Source organism: Cricetulus griseus, chromosome 2 (genome assembly GCF_003668045.3).
Source record: "Cricetulus griseus strain 17A/GY chromosome 2, alternate assembly CriGri-PICRH-1.0, whole genome shotgun sequence".
Taxonomy (NCBI): domain Eukaryota; kingdom Metazoa; phylum Chordata; class Mammalia; order Rodentia; family Cricetidae; genus Cricetulus; species Cricetulus griseus.
This window is the reverse complement of record NC_048595.1, coordinates 102,425,063-102,445,782: the sequence shown is the minus strand read 5'-3', so window position 1 is coordinate 102,445,782 and position 20,720 is coordinate 102,425,063. Positions and strand designations below refer to the sequence as shown.

The window sequence follows — 20,720 nt, the reverse complement described above, 5'->3', positions numbered from 1 at the left end:
TTGAAATTTGTACTTTTAAACATTGTTGAAAACAGACTATGAGGACTTTTGAAGTTGAACTAAACGCATTTTACATTATTATATTGTAACAAGCTTATGTGGGCCAGGGAGTAGAACATGGTAGTTTGAATGTAATTGACCTCCACAAGCTCATAGGGAATGGCACTATTAGGATGTGTGGCCCTTGCTGGAGGAAGTGTGTATCACTGTGGAGGTTGGCTTTGAGGTCTCCTATGCTCAAGAGTTGCCATGATCAAGGTGACTCTTCACAGCAACAGAAACCTTAACTAAAACAGAGTAATTTAGGTTATTTTCTAATAATTACCCTTGACTATGAAAATCAATAACAAAGATGGCATCAATTCAGAAAAGACAGACAGCTGCTGGGCAGATGTCCCTACAGGAGTATTTGTGCTGTAACACTGTGGCTTAGTGCAAGGTCATGGTCCCAGTAGTCTCTTCTGATATTTCTTGTTGTGAGCTATAGGATGTCCTTCTGCCTTTGTTTGTATATTTTGCTAGGGTTTGGTTCACATAACTCCATTTTAATTCAAACAACAGAGTATATGAAAAGATGAAAAAAAAGGTTGATATTATATAGCCAATGAAGTAAATGGATTATCCAGGGGCAATGCCACTGATGGAAAAGGAAGAGTGCAAATAGAAGGCAAATGAGGCCACTGCTGTCAAGAGGCCAGGAGAGATGACTGTAGACTTGGCAACATAAAGTCACTGCAGCCTTGACAACAGGGGTTTCCAAGGACTGTTGACAATAGAGGCCAACAGGAATGCTCTGTGTTAATGAGAGCTTCTGTCAGAATGGTGGAGTGAGAAGCCTTGAATTCTCCGGCTGTAAATGCCTAGATACACTGCAGGGGGTAGGGGAGCAAGGATACTCTTTCAAGCTTGAATACAGTGAAGTTCTAGTAAAAGGAGAATGGAAGATCTCCAGGAAGCTGAAATGAAGAGTCAAGCATCATCTAAGCATCAAAATCCAATTAGCAGCAGTTTCCTGAGAGAATGAAGCACCTCGGGCAATTGCACTCAGAGTGTAGACACTCAGGGTGTGGGGAATATCAGTCTGTGTAACACGAATAATAAAAACCCAAAGACATATAATAGGGTTCAAACTGAAGATCATAAAAGCAAAGCAGCCAGCCACTATCTCTTACCTCTACATCAGGCTGAAGGAGGTGTCCTGTCCCCATCGTGGCTGGAGACCAATTCCCTCATGAGACCCTTTGCTTCTTCCTTTTATACCTTTCAAATCCTGGGATTAATGGTGTGGGATCCCAAGTGCTGAGATCCCCTTTGTGTGAACTGTTTCCGTTTTAGACTGGATCAATTTTGTGTAGTTCATTGTGGCCTTGAACTAACAGAGATCCATCTGCCTGTCTTCTGAGTGCTGGGATTAAAGATGTGTGCCACCACTGCCTGGCTCTATGGTTTCTGGCTAGCTTTTCATTCTGAACCCTCAGGCAAGCTTTATTAAATCATAAAAATATATCACCACAAGTCTGAGAAATTAGCCCATAACTTCTGGGTACGGATGATGATTCTTTGACACCATCACATGCAAGTCCACCCTTGTGAGCTCTTCAAGACGTCAGCTCCCATGGGCAGCAAGTGGGAAGGAAGTCCACTCAAGGCACATAGTGGAAAAATTATGAAGACAATGAAGGAAAAACCCACTAAGGACTTGTCACCTGAGATAGGGTTACAACTTTTTTTAACCATTGAAAAATTTATTGAAAAAAATGTTCATACAATATATTCTGGTTGTGGTTTTCCCTCCCTTAACTACATCCAGATTCTCCCTACCTTCCCACCCTCTTAATTCCATACCCTTTATTTCTCTCTCTCCCTAGAAAAGAAGCAGGCAAACAAATGAACAACACACAAAAAAAAAAGCCAAGCATCTTAGTTTGGATTTTTATCGATGTGAAGAGACACCATGACCACAGCAACTCTTACTAAGAAAATATTTAATTGGGGTGCTTCACTTACAGTTACATCATAATGATGGGGGCATGACAGTGTGCAGGCAGACGTGGTGCTGTAGCTGAGAGTGTTACATCTTGCAGGCAACAGGAAATCAGCTGAACATCACACTGAGGGAAGTTTGTGCAAAAGAGACTTCAAAGCCTGCTTCCACTCCCTTTGGGGGCCATTTTCTTTCAAACCACTATATTCCATTACCTGGCCCCCAAAAGCTTATAGCCATATCATAATGCAAAAAAGAATGCATTCAGTCCAACTTCAAAAGTCCACATAGTCTGTAACAGTCTCAAACTTGTTTTGAAGTCCAAAGTCTCTTCTGAGAGTCATGCAATCTGTTAACCACAATCCCCCTCTAAAAATAAAAATCAAAAAGCACATCACATATATATAATAGCACCAGATATACATTACCATTACAAAAATATAAGGAAGGGAGACTTTCTAACATCTCCGGTTCTTCAAGGCAATCCAGACTTCAGCTTCACAACTTCAAGTAATGGCCTCTCTACTAGGCCTCCATTCAGTGACACCCTGACACATGCCTGGCCTCAGAGGTTTTATTCCATAACTCCTTTCTTCTAAACTCTCAAGTCAAAACCACATGGCCAAAGCTGTTAAGTTCTATTTCCTGGGGCTGGAACATGGGCCCCTCAGTCAATTACATCTTCACCAGCTTTCTGTCTTTCACTGCCCAAGCTTGGCTGTCCTGAAACTTGCTCTGTATACGAGGCTGGCCTCAGACTCAGAGATCTGCCCACTTCTGCCTACTCAGGACTGGGGTAAGGGTGTGCCCCACCACACCGACTCTAAGCTTTCTTTAGTTTCCACAAGTTGGAAACTTAGCTAGGTGGGATCTTGCCCTGAGGTCAACATCCCCTTTTTTTCTATTTCTTAGTCCATTTATCTCCTTGAACACAGGATTTAGCTCCATTCCACGTTCTGGTGCTCCTTTTCTCCTCAAAATTTACCTTTTGTAATCTATCCTGCTCAGCTTGCTACTTTTCATTATAAATCTTCATTAGAGTTACCACTAATAACCACAGGACAGAGTCTATACTAGGCTGTTGTGAGATTTCTTCTGCCAAAGGTATTAATCCAAAACTCTTCACTTTAGCCTCAGAAAGAATCTTGGGACAAGGCAGCCACTTTCTTCAACCAAATATCACAAGAACAATCTCTAGGCAACATATTAAAATTCTTCTCCTCTGAAACCTCTTGAGTGAGCCCCACACTGCTCAAATAACTCTTCGCACCTCTGCCTTCTATGCTTCCACTAGCATGGCCCATTAAGCAGTGCTTAAAGCATTCTACTTCTCCAAACCCAAAGCACCAAAGTTCAGATTCCTAAAAGAACAAACAAACAAAAAATATCCCAGTCCTGGTACCAACTTCTGTCTTAGTTAGGGTTTCTATTGCTGCAATGAAACACCATGACCAAAAAGCAAGTTGGGGTGGAAAGGGCTTATTTTGCTTACACTTATGCATTGTTATTCATTACTGAAGGAAGTCAGGACTGAAACTAAAACAGGGCAGGAGATGATGGAAAAGTCATGGAGTGGGGCTTCTCACTGTCTTGCTTCCCATGGCTTGCTTGACCTACCTTCTTATAGACCTCAGGACCAACATCTGGCACCATCCACCATGGCCTAGGCCCTCCACCATGGATCACTAAATGAGAAAACTCTTTACAGCTGGATCTCATTGAGGCATTTTCTCAACTGAGGCTCCTTCCTCTGATGACTCTAGTTTGGTCAAGTAGACGCACAAAACCAGCCAATACAATTACCTTTCTCTGCTGGTAGTCCATGGGGGGAAGACTTTAGTTAGGTACCAGCTCAACTTCTCCGTGTCCAATAAGATTTGTGTTTCTCTTCTGCAACAGGGCCAGGATAATAACTTAATAGAAATTAAAATAAGCTAGTTAAAATGTATTAGAGAATATAATAAAGTAATAAACTCTATATATGCTTGGTTTTACTAACATTGTTAGTTAGGTTGCCAATGGGACAAAAAATAGAGTCACCTGGGAAGAAAGACCCTTCATTGAGAAAGTGCCCTCTATCGGTCTATGGGCATGCTTGAGGATGATTTTCTTAATTAATGATTGATGTGGCAAGACCCAGCCCATTATGGGAAGTACCATCCCTTGAAAGGTAGTCCTGGGTTGTATAAGAAAGCAAGCTGAGTAAGCCAGGAGGAGCAAGCCAGTAAACACCATTCATTCTTCCATGGCCTCTGCTTCAATTCCTGTCTTGAATTCCTGCATTGGTTCCCTCAATGATGTCTATAATCTATAAGCCAAATGAACCCTTTCCTCTCCTTTAGAACTGCAATATAGGAAAGAATATAACCTATAATGGCAAACTGGAGCATTACTGTGTCAGACTTGACCATATTGTTTTGGATTGTGATGCATTTGGAATTTTTGGCTGGAAAAAAACTGGGAAGTGTGCTTTGCTTAATGAGCTATCCTGTGGGAGCTCACAAGGTAAGAATTTTAGAGAAATAGAGGCAATGGAGGCCTAGCTTGTGAAATTTCTGAGAGAAGTTTAAGTTCCCCAAAGACTATATCAGAGTTATGATATTTTAATTAAAGCTCTATGATTTCCTCTCAGCTGAGGCTGAAGAAGTAACTGAGATTACTGAGAGCCTATCATCATTGAGTTAAAATCTTATAGAAGTATTTGCTCAGGACCAGAAGACAGGAGCTGTGCTCTAGAGGAAAGCCGAGGCCCATCAAGCTGACAGCAGAACGTGGCAAATGATGTAGAAAAGTTGCCTACCATATACTGGCTTTACAGGTGTCCAGGGGTCATCAACGGGAGCTGAGTTTGACATTTTGTGGCAGAGTTGCCTCTCCCTAGAGAGGCCAGGAGAAGCTGATGGTACAGGTGAAGCATCACTTGCAGTGGAGATCCCCGATATTGAAGATGCCACACAGGATGACATCAAGGACAGTAGTCGGTGTTGAGTGGAGCCTATAAGAAAGTTAGAGAAGTGGAGCTGCTCAAGCCCTCTGGAGCCCCAAAGGTTGTGAGTGAATCCCAGATGTCAGACACTGAACTAATTACAGTGTTGGATTTTTTTGGTTTTTCTTTTATTTGATTGTAACTATTCCTTGGGTCTTCCCTCTTGGAAAAAAATATAACTTATTTTTGTGTTTTACAGGGGCCTGCAGTTAAGAGACTTTGAACCTTTAAGGTGTCTGAATTTTTAAAGACTGAAGGACTTTTAAAGTTATATTGTGTTTAATATTTTAGTGTTGTAGATAGACAAGGAAAGTTGTGGTTTAATAGTTATGTATTTGTGTATCTGACAAGAAGATAATTATGCTGGTTTGCTTTTTGCCAACTTGACACAATCTCAAGCCATCTGGGAAGAAGGAATCTCAACTGAGAAACAACAGACTGATGAGTAGGCAAATATTCTTGATTAATGATTGATGTGGGATGGTCCAGCCACTAAGTGCAGTACCACCCCTAGGCAGGTGATCCTTGATTGCATAAGAAAGCAAACTAAGTGAGCCATGAGCGCAAGTCAAAAATCAGCATTCCTTCATGGTCTCTGCTTCAGTTCATGCCTCCAGGTTCCTGCCTTAAATTCCTGCACTGGCTTCCTTCAGTGATGACCTATAACCTGAGAGTTGAAAGATAATGAGCCATCTCTTCTAAGGTAATTTTGGTTAGTGTTTTGCCGAACTACAGAAAAACCTAACTAGAACATGCACCTATACATTTTTGTGAAACTGCATAATTAAAATGATAGATGTATTTATCTATCACCTCCAAAAACATCTTCATGATTCTTTGAAATTCCTTCTTCTGTTGTGTTCTGGTCCCCCAAATACTCCAGACTAACACACTGCTGCTGTTACTACAGATTGATTGTATTTCCTAAAATTTATATAAAAGAAATCACACAGGATATACCTATGCAGGGCCTTTTTATTGAAAGATTATGTGGGAATCCATTCGTGTTGATGCACGTATTAACAGTTTGTTACTTTTCATTGCTGAGCGGTATCCTTATGTGCCCATACCTTTACAATGCAAAAATTGTGTTTTTAATTAGCTTTCAGTCACCCAAAGTTTCTGGTGCTATGTGTGGTGGTTTAAATAAGAATGACTCCCATAGGTTCATATATTTGAATGCTTAGTCATTAGAGAGTGGCACTCTTTGGGAAGGATTGGAGGTGTGGCCTTGTTAGAGGAAGTGTATCACTGGGGGTGAGCTTAGAAGTTTCAAAAGCCCTTGCCAGGCCCAGACTCTGTCTGTCTGTCTGTCTGTCTGTCTGTCTGTCTGTCTGTCTGTCTCTCTCTCTCTCTCTCTCTCTCTCTCTCTCTCTCTCTCTCTGTGTGTGTGTGTGTGTGTGTGTGTCTGTCTGTCTGTCTGTCTCTGTCTCTCTGTCCCTCTCTCCCTCCTCTCTCTCTCCTGCTGCGGCTGCTGATGTATCTTCCAGATCCTGCTCTAGCACCTGCCTACACGTCACCATGCTTCCCACCATGCTAATAATGAACTAAACCTTTGAAACTCTAAGCAATCCCCCAATTAAATGCTTCCTTTTGTAAGAGTTGCCTTAATCATGGTGCCTTTTCACAGCAACAGAATCCTGACTAAGACATTATGTTTATTTAAAACTACCTATTATGTGCTCTGCACTTCCAGAGATAGGCTGAACCAAACTTTTTAGCAATCATAGGTCATTGACAGAATATAGGATTGTGTGTAGTTTTGAAGTGTGTGTGTGTGTGTGTGTGTGTGTGTGTGTGTGTGTGTGTGTGTGTGTGTGTTCAAAGTATTTTTCAGTAAATATGGTTTACTCTTGTAATGACAATCAGAGTGCTATGTGGGATTTCTCCTAATTTCACCTCTGTTCAAACCCACTTTTACTTACTATGTAACAACAAATGTCTCCTTCAAGAGTACTTCATTTTTGCTCTCTCTAAAAGTTGCAAAAACAACTAAGATAATGAGCAGTTTAATTGCAGTAATAATGTATTGGCTCTACTTAGGGAATTAGCTCACAGACTTTTCCCTGTGGCAAAATCAAAATGCCATGCACAGAGACATCATGGTGCTTATGCTAACTCTGGCATTTCACACATTTGAGCTCATTATTGGTCTCATTAATTTTGTGATTGTTAATAACACTGCTATTTATATGTAACCTAGTCTTTACAGGCTTCCATCAAACACAGCAAAACCCAATGGGTAATGCACCTAGAATGTTAAGCATGTGTCTGAATAATTTTCCTCAGCAGGAAACATTCTTTGAGATTGGATACATATGAACTACTGTGATGCCTAAGAAATGTTTTTATTTATGTTTTGATTCTTAGGGAAAAGTCTGGTGCAATGCATTGGTTTCCTCAACTAAGAATAAGAAAATATATATTTTAAAGGATATCAAATTGAAGACAAGATAACCTGTGAGTTAATTTTCCTACTGTGATATTTAAAAACAAAAATAAAACAAAACAAAACAAAAAACCCAATGAAAGCAATTTAAGGTGAAAAGGTTTGGTTTTGCCCACAGTTCAAAGTTACAGTTCATCAGCTAGTTGTGAGCCACCCAACACGGGTGCTGGGAACCAAACTTGGGTCTTCTGCAAGAGCATCAAGTGCTCTTAGACACTGGACCATCTATCCAGCCTTTAGTTAGTAAAATTTTACAAAAATAAAAAAAAGTTTCTGAACTTTTTACATTAAAAACAAAGTATGCATGGCTCCCCAGAAAATATACCTGTCACTTTTGCAATAGATGGTTTAACCCATCTTAATCCCTGAGAGAGTAACTCATAATTACTTGTCTCTATCAGCTGGGCCTCTATATGGTTGCAAACTTCTAAAGAATACACACTTATTCCATTATATATGATTATATAAGAACAGTAAAAACTATTATAATTTTTGTTATTAGTCTACATTTCCCAACCATGTATAAATGTGTGACAATTACCTACTGGTTAATGGCAAAAATCTAATAGCTAACAAAGCATTAATTGGTGATGGAAATACCTATATACCATTATTGGGGATGTTTGTGTTTTGCTTTGCAGAGACTGGAGAGATTGTTTTGTTTTCAGTAGTGGGAATTGAACCCCAGGTGTTATGTATGCTAAGTAAGCATTCTACCATTGAGCCCCATCTCTGATTCCTTTGGTGGAAATAGACATCAATTATGGAAAAAGCATGGGTCTTAACAAAAAAAAAAAAAAAAACACACAACTGTGACCCAGAAATGCCAATAATAGGTGCACCCCCAATAAATATGAAATAATTATGTCAAAGACATAACTATATTTTCTCAAAAACAGGAAGACTAAAGAGGTATATTTGTGTCTTGGTGACTACAATTAATAATAATACATTGCATGTTTGAAATTGTCCAATTAATTGCTAAGTGTTTGTACCACCAAAATATACATGAAGAATCTATGTTAAGTGACTTAATTAGCTATTCATACATTATACATACTATATTCATACATCAAAACATAAGGCCATAGCTTTATATACAAATATATACTATTTTGCCTATAAATTAAAAAAAAAAAACAGTACCTCATAGGGAGACTTGTACCTGTGGAGATTAAATTGCCTCTCAGATGCAAATGTATTCTTTTATACCCTGACTTTGGTGTTGAACTACATTTCTATTTGGCCAGATACCTCTGAATTATACTCTGTTTAAGAAAGGAACAAGCAAAAGCTGAAGGTATTGTTTCTACCAAGATCAGCCTGACAGCAGTGAGTTCCACAGTGCTCAGACTACAGTCTCTAAAGACCATTCTTCACTAACGGGAAATGGGGCTTCTTGGAGAACTGGCAGGTTCTAGGTCTGGGGGATATATCAGACAAAACGAGTGAGGAAAGAAAGTTAACAAAGGTGACTGTTACATCAAAAGGACTCAGAAGCCAACATGAAAACAGTCCTGCTGAGTAAAGCTAGGTTAATTTAAGCATCAATCAAAAGGATAGTGCAGACATTTGAAACCAACACGTCTAGATTCGTGTGTTCACCATACTAAGAAGAACACATTGGTCTCTTCTGCAAATCATATGAGTCCAGCTTATTATTCTGAAAACTAGCAGTAAATAAGTAAATATGATGGATGAGAAAATTAAATGTGTATTTTCTCTTTCCTAGATGACTTAGACCTAAAGGGAACCAAATAGTTAATAAAGAAAGATATTCAAGTATTGATGAAGAAAGAAAGAAAATCCAGATACCCATCAAGGGTATTGTCTCTACTTGCAATTGATAAAAACTGTTATTATTTCATGAATCCTGAAGAAGATGTAAGATGCCTGAGTTGTGGGAGTCTCTATATGCAAGATACAGAAAGAGACATGGGCATCCTAGGGCACTGGCTCCCTTTGCCCAATGTGAAATGGAGGGATCTATAAGTACAGCACATACTGTGGGTTAGGGAACACTAAGCTGGCCACACTTAACATGGCCAAAGGAATCATGCAGCTGTGACTAAATCAAATCAGGAGGTGTGAAGAATGAGGATAATCTCACTGGAGCGGGCCCAATGTAATCCCAGAGAGCCTTAGAAAAGGGCAAGAAGACGGCCAGAGTTAGAGAACACGTGGCTTTGAAGGTGGAGGAAGGGCCACAGCAAAGAGCACACGTGCTTATGAGCGGCTGGAAAAGGGAAAGGGAATGGATTCCCCTGCACACTCTAGATGGATACCGTTCTGCCAGCTGCCCCTGGAGCCCATTTCACATTTCACAAAACATAAGACAAAAACGACTATTGTTCTGAACTTCTAGATGCCTGGTAATTCACTATAATTATAATAAGAAACTACTATAAAGAGGCAAAAGGATTTTTTTAAATTGTGTCTTGTCCTTTAACCTAGGAAATGTTTAGGGAAGTAGGACATTGTTGAGAACTCAGCAAGCAGTGTATCCAGCCAGATGTCCAGTCTTCATGACACATGAAAATTTTTGTTTCGCTTTGGTTTAGTTTTTGGTTTTTTGAGACAGGGATTCTCTGTGTAGTCCTGGCTGTCCTGGAACTCCCTTTGTAGAGCAGGCTGGCCTCAAACTCACAAAGATTCATCTGCCTCTGCCTTCTGAATGCTGGGATTAAAGGCATGCACCACCACACCCGGCTGTGAAGAAGATTTTCAAACCTTATGAATATTGTCATAGTTAGCTTTTGTCAACATGACATAAACCTAGACATGCTTGGGAAGAAGTCATATTAGTTGAGAAATTGCTCCCAACAGATAGGCCTGTGGACATGTTTGTGGGTCATTTTCATGATTGCTGATTGATGCGGTAGGGCCCAGACCAATGTGAGAAGTGCAATTCCTGGGCACTTGCTCCTCGACTGTTTAAGAGAGGTAGCTGGGGTTGGAGAGATGGCTCAGAGGTTAGGAGCACTGACTCCTCTTCCAGAGGTCCTGAGTTCAATTTCCAGCAACCACATGGTGGCTCACAACCATCTGTTATGAGATCTGGTGCCCTCTTCTGGTGTGCAGATATACATGGAAGCAGAATGTTGTATACATAATAAATAAATAAATAAATAAATAAATAAATAAATAAATAAATTCTTTTAAAAAAGAGAGAGAGAGAGGTAGCTGAAGCAAGGGAAGCAAGTCAGTAAGCAGCATTTCTCACTGGGTTCTGCTTCAAGCTCCTGTCTGACCTCCCACAAGGATGAACTATGTCATGGAAGTGTAAGCCAAGTAAACCCTTTCCTCCCCAAGTTGCTTTTGATCAATGCTCTAACATAGCAACAGAAAGCAAACTAGGACATAAATCCAGCAGAAAAATTAATGGATTCTTAGAAAAATCAAACTAAACAGGGTTAAAAAAGACAACAGATTGTTTAAAATACCCACAGAAATCAACCTTCAGAGAAGGGAGATTCAGACTAACAAAGAACTTCTCAACAAACACAATGGTAGACAGAAGGTCTGGCCATTTTTAAGAGCTGGGAAAAAAATAATTGCGGGCTGGAGTTGTAGTTCAGTTCATAGAGTGCTTGCCTAGTATGCATGAGGCCCTGGGTTTGATCCCCAGCATCACATAAACTAGGCATGGTGGTGCATGGCTGTGATTCCAGCACTCAGGAAACAGATGCAGGACTGGAAGTTCAAAGTCATCCTCAGCTATATTTTGAGCAAAAGGCCAGCCTGGACTAACCCTGTGGAAGAAAGAAAGAAAGAAAGAAAGAAAGAAAGAAAGAAAGAAAGAAAGAAAGAAAGAAAGGAAAGGGTGAAAGGAGAACATAGCTAGCAGAGGAAAGGAAGAAGGGCATTTCTCATCAAAGGAACCTTGTAAGAGACTGTCAGAGTAAACCAATATTAGAGAAAATATTAAGAAATGTTATTAACTGATAGGAGTCCAGAACCTCTGAAGAAAGCTGAGCATGAATGAAGAACAACACAGCTGGAAAGTGTATACATAAGTCCAAATAAATGTTAACTACATAAAACAGTAATAGTGCCTTGAAGAGTTAGCATCTAAGAGCATAAAATACAAGGCAATAATGGCATAGAAATGAAATGGGAAGTAAAATGATTAGGTGCTGTGTGGACCAGGTATTACGGGGGAAAAGCAAAAGTCACATCCACTCTAGATTTTGATATGTCAAGATGAATATTGTCCAGGCTTGGGTAAACATGAAAATGGTAAACAAAGGCTCCAGGAAGATAAAAACAGCAATAAAATCCCAAAGGAATTTCAAAGTACTAATTAATGTAATCATAAGCATTCTGGGACCCACAATACCAAACAAAGTCAAATTGCTGACCAAATGTTTTTATCTCTACCCTAACCTTTGGGACACTCAGTGAACACAGACTTAAGGGACAGAAAGTTAATTAATCTGTTAGTATTCAGCCTTTAAATTTTATTTTATTTGTGTGTGTGTGTGAGTGAGTGTGTGTGTGTACAATTGCACATTGAGTGCAGATGTATCCATGGAGGTCAGAGATGTTGGATCCCCGTAGGCGATGGAGTTACAGGGGTTTGTGAGCCACTCTGTATGGTGGCTAGGAACTGGATTCAGGTCATCTGCAAGAGCAGTACACACGCTTAAGCATCCTTCCAGCTCCCATTAATGTTTCTGCTTAATGGTTACTCTCTTGATGCTAAAACTACACTCAATTTTTCCCCATGGCAATGTGTTTACCACATATTCACATTCCGTCAACAGAGGGCAGCAGGTGACCACTATCCTGTTCACTTAATCTTCGTACTTCCATGGATGACCTAGAATAGACAAGATGTTTCATTCTGTTTTGTAGTTTGTTGCTTTTGTCACCAAGAATGGGAGGAGAATGATAAAAAGGGTTCTTCTGGGTTAAAAATCATTCTGCTAACTGAACTACATTATCAGCCCCCAACTAGAAGTCTGTTTTCATAAACTGGAAATAGAAATGAGCCAGGTAAGCACAAATTTGCTGGGTTTTCTCTTTTCATTTGTCAATGCCACCAAATCATTTCATTGGAAACATAAATCAGCAGCTTCTGTCTTGGGTCATGGCATTGTATTTCAGTGGATAGATTTTTATAAACCTATCCTGACATTTTCCTATCCACTTTAAAAAAAAAGAAAACAATGCATTTAAAAGGAATCTAGAAAGTTAACATACATGAAAGATACTGTGTAGCATGATTAATAAACCCCAGAGACAGATATTGGGGTTAAAGCTGAAGATCAGAGAAGCAAAGCGGCCAGCCACCAGAGAGTTCTCACTCTAACAATGCTCAGACCAAAAGGGTGATCCTGTCCTCAGACTGCATCCCCAAACTGTATCTGGCTCCACCAAACCTCAGACTGTCTTATATTCCTCTCAAGTGCTGGGATTAAAGGCATGGGATCCCAAGTACTGAGGTCACCTTTGTGTGAACTGTTTCTCTTTTAGACCAGATCATTTTGCGTAGCTCAGGGTGGGCTTGAACTGACAGAGATCTGTCTGCCTCTGTTGTCTCCCGAGTGCTGGGATTAAAGGTGTGTACCACCACTGCCTGGCCTCTATGTCCAACTATTGTAGCTGCTAGCTAATGTGGCTACTAGGATTAAAGGTGTGTGCCACCATGGCCTGGCCCCTATGGCTAGATTTGTGTGGCTAGCTTTGAACTCTGATCTTCAGGCAAGCTTTACTTGTTAAATCGTAAACAAATTATCACAATACTGGACATTTAGTATCTATGTAACAACTGTGAGATTCACAGTTGAGCTGCCCTTCATTTCTAACACCCCACCACCCACAAAGACTATTTACCTGGGTGCTCCTAAATTACAGGGCTAAGGCTAGGATCTCTGTACTGCAATCAGAGAGAACAAGCCTGAAAACAAGGCACTGTAGGCTACATGGAGACTAAGGTTCACTCCCAATTTATCAAATTCCTACCTACCTCTTTCTCTGAGTAACAGTAGTGATAATACTTTATAACATGAGAGCATCTGACTATTTTGTTTCATAAGTGTTGAAAGCATGAGCTCTGGAGTAAGATGAGTCTTGGAAAAACCACGATCGACATTAGGAATTTGGGGACCTGGAGAAACTAACATGGCCACTCTGAACCCCAGTTTTCCCTGGTAACTTTACAAAACACAGTTGTCATTTAAATGGGCATTTAGTAACACTTTTATTAGTTCTATGATCTATGCTCTATGATCAGTGGGCTGGCCAGAGGATTCTGGGAAGGTCTCTTGAGGATTCAAGCATTTAGTAAGAACGAGCAGGAAATTAAGTACATGGCAGACAGAGAGCAGGGTTGAATTTTGTATGTTGCAAAGATGACGCTGAACCCCACCTTTCCTTATTATTATAGCTTTTGGGGTTTTAGAAGAACAAAAAAATATTCATTTCAATTTTTCTGGCATGGAAAAAGACATACATAATGAAAATATTAGATATTCTAGTCTCCTCAAATAAGGAATTCAGGACTACTTTATACTTTATTCATTGACAAACAAATTTCATTCCTCTTTGTTATGAAAGAGAAACCTGAACAATGTAGAGGTCAACAGGAGTCAAGGAGCAAGCAAGAGATGGTGACAGCAGGCCAGAGTCAGCAAAGCCATGCTGGCATGTGATGTGTCAGGCTCCATGTTAGAAAGAAAAAAAAAATACTGGCATGGTTCCCTGCCCTCGTGGGTATATCCATCTAGGTAGCAGGTCCCTAGTGCTGATCTATGGATATTCTAAAATAGAACAGTGTGTGGCAAAATTTTAGCTTCCTCAGAATCTGAGTACAGATTCCACCCCCAAGGTAAATCAGACACTTTAGGACAGGGTACCTGGGGAGCTATATTTTTAATGTGTCCTCTGGTGATTCTGAGAAATACCATCAGTGTTTCTCAAAAGGTGAGCTTCTAACCACCTTTCGTGTCAAAGTCAGCCCCTTTATGAGAATAGCATTCATGTTTTCAGGGAGCTCTGAGGCTAGAAAAAGCAGTGTATACTGTCTTGCTCTGATACCATTTCCTTCCTATGAAAGGGGTATGAAAATGCACATGGAAAGTATGCTTTAAACTGCAAAGCATGAGACAAAACCAGCTAGATAAACTTCTTAGGATTTTTCAGCATGTCCAGTAATGCACCTTGTAAGGCTTTAATCCTCAGAGGCTGTCATTCAACTATGGCTGCATACCATTCTAGCACCTACCTATGTTTGAGAGAGCTTAGTAATGAATTTGTCAGAGTGTGTCCCCAGCTACACATTACTGCAATGAAGTCAGTGTGGAACAGAAAGAGGCAGTCCTGAAAGCTTAATGGGTCTCTGACTGTGCTAGTTTGTTTGTTTGTTTGTTTGTTTTTGTCACCTGCACACAAGCTAGGGTCATCTGGGAAGAGGGAACCTCATGAGAGAAAAAGCCTCCATCACACTGGTCTTTAGGCAAGGCTGTGGGAGCATTTTCTTGATTAATGATTGATGCGGGTGGGCAGTCCACTGTGGCCACCCTAGGCCAGTGGTACGAGTTGTTGTTTTTTTTGTTGTTGTTGTTGTTGTTGTTTTTTAAAGCAAGTTGAGCAGGCCATGGGGAGCAAGTCAATAAGCAGCATTCCTTCATGGCCTCTGCATCAGTTCCTACCTCCAGGTTCCTGCCTTGATCTCTCTCAGTGATGGACTTCCACTTAGAAGAGTAAGATGAAATAGATCCTAGCCTACCCAACTTGCTTTTGGCCAGTGTTTTATCACAACAACAAAAATGAACTAAGACACCAACAAAATCTTTATTATTCTTCTCATATAGAAGGCTCTGGAAGATAATGTTTCTAACTCAATACGGTAACCTCTTCTTAAGGCCTTTCTGCTGCTGGTTAGTAAAGCAGAACTGAGCACTCACACTTGAGTAGTGTCATCTCAGAGAGCCATAAAATATTACATTATGCTAGGGTACTAGGACTTTTTGCACCATGGCAGAAATAGTTAGTAGGCAGACTCTGTAAGCATGGTCATATGGTTCGCAATCTCCTGAGTGTTCAGCTTCTCAGCGAACCATGAAATTTAAATTCAAGATACAAGATTCAGGATGACACAAAAACTGAGTGTGTGGACAGAGTAGGAAGGTACTAAACTCCCATTTGAGATATGATGAAGGCCAGGTGCCTTTGAGACATCCAGGTGATAACTAGAAATAAAGAGTGTAGGGATCCAAAGGTTAAGTAATACAAATGAGTAAGGAATTCTAGCCTGTACAGGATTAAAATTCATTTTCAATAATACATTTAATATAGGGGAGACACAGCAGACTTCAACGGGAGGTAGCAGGGAGCTTGCACAGTAACAAAGGAGAATTTACCGGTTTACAAAGTAATAGGTAACTCAAGATGAAGAAGAAAACAGTGAATGAGCCTCAAATAAAAGGGGGGGATCCAAAAATGAGAAGTGAATCATGAAAGCACAGAGTTGGAAAAGCTCATAGGAAATTAAAATGTCTAAGATTGATCACCACAGTCTAATACCACAGAGGAGCAGCAAGGACGGCATGGAAAAGAGGCCACTATGTTTCCAAATGTCATGTCATTGATGGCATGTCAAGGAGCAGCCAAGTAGAAGGGTATTTCCTCCCGGTTTTGCCAGACATGCTTACCAGTATCCTTCCTCTTCACATCTGTGATTGAATTATTTTTTTCACTGGTTATCAGTTTTATCCACGTTGTCCCTGAACCTTAAGATAGGGCTGCCTCAAGACAAGTCAAAGTCTTGTCTTGGACCTGTCTTCAGCCTACTCCCAGCCTTCCACCCACTCTGACCTTATTCATATCTTCCTTAATGCCCAAGAGGATGCTAATATTATTTTCCTTCAGGATTTGTGGTGAACATTAATATTGTGGATATTCAAGAAAAATTGTTCATTCAATGTGAATGGAATTTGGGAAGTGGGTGGGAAGTCTCTTCTTCTGTTGGAATACAGTAAATTATGCCTCCTCTTCACAATAAGTACAGGGTAACATGGTGGAGCATGATGGGAGAGGCAGATATAGAAGCACGAGAGTCAGATATACTGAGGACTGAGTCCACTGTAGCACATTTCATACCTGCCAACTCTTCCGTGGTGGTTGGAAGAGCTGAATTGAACGACATGTAAAGATTCAAGCATAGGGTTCTATTCTGGAGAAAACAGTTCATGGTAACAGCATTACTGAAGGGACACTAGCCACTGGATCATGTGGCTCTGGTAAGCCTTGCTCTTCACCCCAATTCCCCTTTTTTTGCTAAAAAACCATTAGATTACATTCCTATAGCTAGCCATCAAGGTCTATTTGGCCACTTCTTCCTCCTGAGACTAATTACCATGGTCCAGCTATCAGAGTATTGAGGTCCAGCAATCAGAAGCCCCTTTAGCTCGCCTAATTAACACACCCAATTAAAATTAAACACCTCATCCTAACACGGGGTTTCCCCTTTTACCTTATAAACCACCATTTGCCTGGCCTATTCTAACAAAGACCTCCCCCCAGTTCCCCTTTTTTTCTACTCTTAAAAATTAGACCTAGAAAACCACATACCATGACCAAGTTAGCTTCGTTTTATGGATGAAAGGGTAGCTCAATATGAACAAATCAGTAAAGTGTAATTCTGCACATAAATAGACTGAAGGACAAAATCACATGATCATCTGAATTGCTACCCAAAAGACCTTTAACAAATTTTCACAGCCCTTCATGATAAAGCCCTGAAAAAAACTAGAAATACAAGTAATATACCTCAGCATAATAAATGCTATATATAAGAAAAGTTCCATCTACAAGCTCCTTTGCTGTTTTCTGCCTGAGTCGGAAAGCAGCCACTTTAATTTTTCTTCCTTGCTTAATAAAGGAAACACTGTGAAAACAAGTGTTTGGATGTGGTGTGTGTGTAATCTGGGGCCTAGGAAGGAGCCCCCACTGTGTGGGAGTCCCCTTCAGTTACTGTATAGATTGGCAGACAGATGAGAAAGACCAACTCTTCCCCCATGGCAGATGTTAGGACTTTACCAAACAGGTTTGATCTTTAGATTGACAACTGTCAAACACATTCCTTGGATCTCCCTACCAACCAGCTCATCTTGGCAATTCGAAAGACTCTCATCAAGGCATTGTGGCTGCTTTAAATGCACCATAGATGCCAAGGGAAAATGGGGATGTGAAAAAATGTCTACTCACTCCACACAGGAAACTGATGAGAGACCAAAGTACAGATATTGTCAAAGTTCAAACTGATAAACCAGTTGAATTTTATTTGTGTTACAGAAATATGTGTGAGGGGTTTCTTTTCTTTACTTTTCTTCTTTTTTTTTTTTTTTTGTTTTTTTCGAGACAGGGTTTCTCTGTGGCTTCGGAGGCTATCCTGGAACTAGCTCTTGTAGACCAGGCTGGTCTCGAACTCACAGAGATCCACCTGCCTCTGCCTCCCGAGTGCTGGGATTAAAGGCGAGCGCCACCACTGCCCGGTGTGAGGGGTTTCTTATAGGAGCAGAAATGACTCAAAGACAGCTGCATCACCAAATCCTACCCTACCATAGATGACAGCTCAAAAAAAGCTAGAGATCTGGAACATAATGCACAGCCTACAAGAAATTCAGTGGTTTGGAGAGTGTCATTTCTAGGTGGAACAGCTGGTCTGAATCTCTTCCAGGCAGCTCTGCTGGTCTTCGCTTCTTCCAGGAAGCTTGGCTTGTCTGAAAGTGACTCTGAACAGTTTTTACTGCTTATATATGCCTGGGGCAGGGTGTGAATCTGGTCAGTTTCAGGGACTTCCTGAAGCTATTTTGAGTCATTTACTTCCTGTTTTAAGCTTCCCAGCAGGATGGAGTGTTTCATCTCCCTGTAAATACCCTGTTGTTTCACCATCCCTTTTATAGCTTATATTGTAAGAAGTTACCCTCCAAAGTACAAGGTTGGGAGGGTACTGCTACTAAACAGATAGCTATTCCCCAGCAGCAAGGAGCAGTTAAAACATCTGCTCTGGGAGACCCTGCTCTAGTGATGACCTCTTCAGCAAACTGCACCGGCTTTGGAAGACTGCAAGACAAAGCTAGTAAATTATGATCCTGCCACTGGGAAGGTATTCTTTCTCCATTCTCTACAGACTCTAGAAGAAAAATAAACTGTGATTGGTGCGATATGAGACTTGTGATTGCTTTATAAGAGAAGTTTGTCATTTGTTAATGCAGCACTTGTGACTGGTAGAACTATGCATATGCAGGGCTGTAATTGGTGGAATTATAATCCATACACAAGCTTGTCGTGCCCCTTTTCTGGTTATGTAAGCAGACTGTTTCCCCTAATTGTCTTGTTAATTGTCTGCAGGACTGCCTCCTGAGATTTCGATATTGGCACAGTAATAGCACCTCAGAAATAATCTCTTTGCCTGCTTACGGTCTTCATCAAGCTAGGCAGGTTGTACAGAGGGAAGATAAGACTTGAAGACGTCCACATCTGATGGCAATGGCAGAAGCACCGGCACTGGCAGGGAGGAGGCAGCTGAAGTGTTCCAGAGTCACCATGAGCTAAGAGACTCAACAGCCAAAGCTCAGAGAATAACACAGAAAGAAGCTAAGAATTCCAGAGTCCTCCATGAGCTCTGAGCTATAACACTAGGGAAGAACTAAAGGGTTTCCAGGGCAGGAAGGAGGGGGCTCTGAAGAACAAAAAGTGGGTACTGCAGAGCTTGGTCTATTTGACATCAAGGGTCCTTACACTGAAATTCAAGAGTTGTAACTACTGGGCACTGGGCACTCTACATCCTGAGCAGCAAGCTCTGCCTTGTGTACCTGGATCAATAACAAGCCTCAGGCTTTGACAGCTTGGAACTGAAGCCCAGCCTGTGAGTCCCTGGAACAACACTAAAGGAGCAACCTAGAACAGCACACAGCCTCTGTCCCTAGCCAGGTGTTGGGCGTATTAGTTACTAGTCATTCGCCCTATATGTTGCTCATTCAAGCAGCACTACATTAACTCAATGTAGAAATCTACAGTGATTATCCAAGTAATTTGGGCAGGGAAACCTTACCACCTTCCACGTAGAGCTAATCACATCTTTGAATTCACATGGACTTGAGAGACTAACTGCATGTAACGTACATACGGAAGGCACACCCAGCTCCACTGCCCACACTAGACCAATGGACATGTATTTTAAAGGGTCGCAATAGGTTAAAAAAAAAGTTTTATACACAGAAATCTTGCCTTTCTGAGTAAGCCACAGAAATGTTGAGGTCCTGTTTATAGGGAATATTGCTGATGTCCACTTCTCATGCTTTGTCCAACTAAAAACAGGAAAACTGACTTTTTAAAAGGTCTGGGCATGGTGAATCACAACTGCAATCGCAGTACTTAAAAGGTGGGTGCAGGCAGTTCAAGGACAGACTGAGTTCCACCCAACAGTGAGCTCTAAGCCTGCCTGGGCCCCTTGGGATTCTTTCTCAAAACTATACCAAAACTCCTAAACAACTAAAACCCCACGAAGAACCCTAAACAAAACAAGAATTGGAGTGAGAACAAGAAGTGACGGACAAGGGGTAGGGGCGGAACTGGAGGCAGGGAGATGACTGACCATGTAGTGTACTGAGGCACTCAGAAAATGAAGCCTGTACTTACCGCCAAGCTTTTAAAAGAAAGGTGGGGAGAAGATATCTTTCTTATTATTCGGACTCCCTGCGCCAGTCAGACAGTTACACATCACACCCTGCACCAGTCAGCCTTCTCTCGTGCTCCCGACAAGGAAAAGACTGCAAGTCAGCTATCCACTTCCTGGGGCTGAGCCACTAGCAATGCTGGTCTCAGCCCCAGGTCCAGTGTCTCCCGCCTACGGGGTGGAGCCAGGATGATCTAGGGCCTAAGCTCCTAGGCCTTCAGCTTCAGGCCCTCAGGCCTGGGCAGCTCAGAGCGGGTTTGAGCAGGTCTCAGGCTCTGCCCCCGCCAGAGGGCCCAGATTCTCGGGATCTAAGAAGTAGGCGGGGCGAGCCCAGGCTCCGCTAAGCGGCCTCAACTCCCCCAGGGCCGGCCCTCGAGGCGGTGTAGATCTCAGGCCCCGCCCCTCGATCACCGCCTGTCTGCAGGTTCTAGAAAGAGGAGGTGTCCCAGGCTCTGCCCCTTGGCCGCAACTTCAAGTTCAGGTCCTTGGGGCGGAATAGGTCCTAGACTCCGCCCCTTAAGTTTCGAAGGGTGGGGGTCTAGGCTCCGCCCCTCGGCGATGGCCAGCCGCTCCTGAGGGAGGTGTTCAGGCTCCGCCCCTCTGGGCGTAGTGAGGC

At 41.5% G+C, this 20,720-nt stretch overlaps 1 long non-coding RNA gene across 1 annotated transcript; it reads right to left on the bottom strand.

Moving 5' to 3' along the window:
* Nucleotides 1-1,968: 1,968 nt before the first annotated feature.
* On the bottom strand, nt 1,969-20,381 carry LOC103160299. Its single transcript, XR_003482911.2, has 5 exons — nt 20,068-20,381; nt 12,162-12,241; nt 4,785-4,979; nt 3,788-3,897; nt 1,969-2,353 (listed from the first exon to the last, which is right to left on the bottom strand). It is a non-coding gene; the product is annotated as an uncharacterized LOC103160299 (long non-coding RNA).
* Nucleotides 20,382-20,720: the final 339 nt, after the last annotated feature.